General features: G+C 38.7%; 1 protein-coding gene across 3 annotated transcripts in view; it reads left to right on the top strand.

Annotated features, from left to right (window-relative positions):
* The window catches only part of LOC125029024 (zinc finger protein 628-like), a 46070-nt gene that overhangs the window by 35046 nt on the left and 6024 nt on the right, over positions 1-5000 (top strand). The gene's annotated exons all lie outside the window — the stretch shown is intronic.

The following is a 5000-nucleotide window of genomic DNA, read 5'->3' as shown; positions in this document are numbered from 1 at the left end:
TTATCTACTCATCTACCACGTCGGCGTACATCTTGGGCGTAGAAAGACATTACTACATTTGATGTGCGGTCATGTGATACTAAATTCCAGATTTAGGATACAACATACGTATATCAGATGATATCAAATGATTACGTAGATCTTCTTACCGCATACTTGGTGGTCTGAAAGGCTGTCACACGTGACACTCTACACTTTTTTTTGTTATTTTAGTGTTGGTACATTTGATACATGGTCATAACATTATATAATGGTAATACATTTGAATGTTAGGCTATAACATTATTATGATAAGTGCTATATTAGTTAAAGGAAAGGAAGAATTACAAATTCTTTGTCTACTCGTCTGCCACGCCGGCGTGGAAAGGCATTACTACATTTGATGTTCGGTCGTGCGATACTACATTCCACATTTAGGATGCAGCGTAAATATATATTTTAAGATATCAGATGATATGAAATGGTTACACATTTCTCCGTACCTCATGCTAGGTGGTCTGAAAGGCTGTAACACGTGGCACTCTGAGATATAATGTGCACGTGTTCGCTTATATTCTTCATTTCACAGTTTACACTTAGTTCCTTTGACATTACAAACTATACTGACCTGCCAATATAATCTATCCAAGCCTGATTCTTGCGGTTACAATATCACACTGTTTTTTTTTCTTGTTTTATATAAACCACATATAAATGAACCTTGTCTAAACCGATCATAGTGCTTTATGCTACAGCTTTCAGGGCTTTGAGAATGAATCTAATCAACTCAGTCAAGTCCTCTTTGAAGGAAACTTTAATGATGTATAAAATCCTAGAAAGAGGTACCCCAAGATCTATATCCGCACTTTGCTTGTCACATGACCATGCCTAGGGATTCCAGCATGCGATGGAATCTACATAAAGCGTATATCATGGCCTCGTTCTTTTGCACGATGTCATTTGTAATATATCCTGCACCTTTGTTTAGTGTGTTCAGAGACTGGAGAGCACTCTGTGAATCGTAGACTGCAAGGATCCGTCAGTGTAGCATTCATATGCATTCGACAGTTTCAAGATGCTCATTTATAATTACAAGTGCATACTGCTTAAGTATAGCAGGGGGACACTGTCTCTTTTGAGGACAGTCGTATAATATACATTAAGGTCCGACATTTTCCACGGTGGAACAGAACGTCCATGTACGGTCTTAGTTATGGGTATGTTCAGCTAAGCTCTATGTTTACATGTAATCATACCATGGATTTGAGTATGAATCGGTGTTTTCACCTCTATTCTCTGTTTTAGGACAATGGAGGAGTTCTCTAATTGATATTACACACAAATGTGGCATTTATGTGTAGTATTCTTTGGTAAACAGAAGGTAAATTAAGTTCTGTTCTCATATTCACAATCGTTATTGTTCTAGGGGCACCAAGATGGATCATCGTGGCGTCATTTTGTACAATTTCTAAAGTAACCAACTATGATTCCTTGAACAATACTAGGTGCAATGTATGATAATCTATGACTGACTGTATTTATGACAAATAGTCTCGTAATATTGACAATGATACCATGGTCTTTGCCAAAAAGTGTCCTAAGTGGCTTCAGCTGCTCCCACAGCCTTTTCTTCAGGTTTCTGATGAACTATGTATCACTGACAATTACTCCGAGGTATTTGTGCTGGTGGCAAAGATCTGTCATTTATATGAAACCTTGGCAAAATGATTGTCTTTGAGTTAAGTGCCTTGGTGTTTTCAGTGGAGATTATCAAGCCACACCCAGTAGCCCTTGCTGAAAGTATATCTAGAATCTCTCCTCGGATGAGGATTTAAGGCAAATATCATCGGCATAGCAAATAATGGAGTCATTGCCCTCAAGTGGTATATCACCCAGTGATCTATGCATTAGGGTATTAAATAGCATTGGACTAAGTACGCCTCCCTGAGGTGTGCCGAGTGTAAATACTTTTGTATGAGTACTTTTAATTCCCCTGAAGATAAGCTAAGCCGATCGACTCGATAGATACATTTGATCCCATGTTAACAGTTTTCCCTGAATACCATATCTAGCTAGTTGCTCAAGGATAATTTCTCTGTTTGCAATATCAAAGGCAGATTGAAGATCAAGAAATGCCTGGTTTGCATGCCTTGGTTCGAGTTTCTTAAATACTCTACAAAACAGTGCTGGCTGCTACGTCCTGGGAGAAACCCAAACAATCTGGGGGATAACTTAGCATTTGTGCGATACATAAATCTGTTCAGAATTTTTCTCTCAAGTACTTTGCACAGACAGGAGGTCAAGGGTTTAGGTATAGGAACGATTAAGCTTTTAGTCCAGGCGCTCGGCCAAGGAACTTAAACGGGTTAAGGTGCTTGCTGTTACAAAGATAATATGACGTCAGATAATTTTCTGCAGTTTCTTAAAGCCAACAAGGAATTCAGAGAATAAAAAACTCAGATTCGTAGTAAACATTGGGAACAATTCTTGCAAAGTATCAATAGACAAATCTCTGTAGCTGCCGTATGGAGAAAAAATAATAGGTTGACAAGTAAAGTTCTCACAACACCGCAGTCTACAAGAACAGGCTAATATGCTGCAAGAGTTGGCCGGGAATTCTCAGTTAAACTCAACTCAACAAGTCAAAAATAGATAGAAAATGTAATATAGGAGTAGTCTGTGCTGCTATTGACCCTTCCGACTTTCCCGAAAGAACTGAGTAATGGCCTTCTGGAAGGTAAGTCAGCCTCCCCTGGCGAGGATGGCATTACTTCCAGCGTCCTTCGGCTCATTGCTCAGGTACCAGGCAACTCACTTTTACACCTGTATTGACTCAGCCTATCACAAGGAACATTTTACAATTAATCCCAAGTCTCGTGCGCAACTCCCGTAGAGTTCCGGGTTCCCATAAGGCACGTGCCGCCGCTTAACCTGGGGCGCGTAATGATGGGAAGTTGCGGCCGCGAGTTCCGTAAAACGACTGCGGTTTCCTGGACTCGCCGGCGCCACGTGAGCGACCTGCGGGCGCCGACACTTCCGGAAGTGTGTGCGGTATTTGGACACGTGGAAGGAAAGGAGAAAGATATTGTTTACGTGCGGTTGGCGCTGCAAATTGCGTAGGTAAATACATACATATTCATATATTCACATATACAAATATGCATATATATGTAAATATATGTATATATGTACATTTATATACATACATATATATACATATATATTTATGCACATTATATATGTATATATACATTAAATATGTATAATTAACATTTCATTATCTGATAATTAAATACATTTCCATTTACCGAAGAAGCCACAGTTACTTAAAAGGACCAATTTGCCAACGATTCATGCGAAAACAATCTATAATAATTTAAATTAAATTTCACAGACTTTCATCGGTAACTAAAACGAAACAAACAAATTCCTGTTTATGGTTTTGACAGTTGATGTCGCATACATCAACTGACATCAGTATGAAATGAGACATGCATTGCTCTCGTGACTGATAGCCCTTCCTGGCTAAGAAAATCCATATGCCCTGGCCAGTTGAGGAGGCGGCACCACGCGCGTCCACCGGTCTCCAGGCCCTGCGACGGCTTCTCTTCGCGCCTCCACCGACAGGAGTCCGGGTTCTGTTCCAAAATGCTGGTTCCTTTCGCTTCTAAATTCCTGATACGTTTTAGTCGTAGTTCTGTATACCTTTAATTGTGTACTATAATTTTTGAGTACAAAATAACAATCGAGTTCTGCATTAAGAAAATAAATTAATAGTAAAACACAATTCAGTTCTGCGTCATAACAACACGTTCTCTCACAGCTTTTTGATTTACGTATAACTTTTGATCTGATTCTTACATATATCCCTTCCTCCCCCCCTTCTCCCTCTCTCTCTCTTTCTCCCTCCATCTTTCTATCTCTCTCTCTATCGATCTATCTATCTATATATATATATATATATATATATATATATATATATATATATATATATCTGTCTGTCCAGCTGACTGTCAATCTATCTATTTATTTATCTATCTCCGCCTTTCACTTTGTAATTTCACTCCCTCTCCTTTTTTGCCACTCTACCCTTCCCTTCTCGTCTGCCTTAAACAACATACCTTAAAGACAAATATGGCGTCGTAATATCGCTGTCTCTCATAAAGTCAGCAGTAAAGACAGTTGTTTACCATTTCAAACTAGACTTTTTTACCAGTTCGAGACTACCGTGTACTTTTAATCACTCCAGAAATTATTTGGAGATTTCAACCGGGGCACAGAAAACGATCTAATTTGTATGTATTCCTTCATCAGTCCTATTTATCCACCTTTTCACTCACTGCTTATCTTTTTACACTTGTGATCAATATCCATGAACCATTTTTGGATTTGACCTTTTTTCGTAGTCATCTAATTCAGCTGACCTATCTTCCAATAGTTCTCATTAATTTCATAAATCTTCGTATTCACATATATTAGTAACATAAACGGTGACACGAATAACAAATTCATCATAGTCGTTTTTACATACATTGCTCCTGCTACATCATTGATGCAATCATAACAATAACATTATTTACCTCGGTATACCAAGTAATAAAGTGAATAATCCCGTCGGAAAGAGATAGGTAGAGAGAGAGAGAGAGAGAGAGAGAGAGAGAGCGAGAGAGAGAGAGAGAGAGAGAGAGAGAGAGAGAGAGAGAGAGAGAGAGAGAGAGAGAGAGAGAGAGAGAGAGAGAGAGATGGAGAAAGGGAGAAAAATAGTTTGGTAGTATGGCAGACACAAACAAACTGAGAATGGTAGATAGATAGAAGGATAGTGAGTATATGTATAAAACCCAACATTCACAAATAAATTAAGAATAGACTGACAGCAGTTTGGAAAGACAAAATACTGGCGTAACCAATAACCGGTTTCCAAAACGGAGAAAAGGAACCATGTAGGAAAGACTCGTTAAAAAAATTAAAAGAAAGAGATTTATAACATCCAAATTGGATACGGAAGACTCTCCATCGCAACA

The sequence above is a fragment of the Penaeus chinensis genome, chromosome 9 (genome assembly GCF_019202785.1).
Source record: "Penaeus chinensis breed Huanghai No. 1 chromosome 9, ASM1920278v2, whole genome shotgun sequence".
In the NCBI taxonomy this organism is placed as follows: Eukaryota; Metazoa; Arthropoda; class Malacostraca; order Decapoda; family Penaeidae; genus Penaeus; species Penaeus chinensis.
This window is presented reverse-complemented; position numbering and strand designations above follow the sequence as displayed.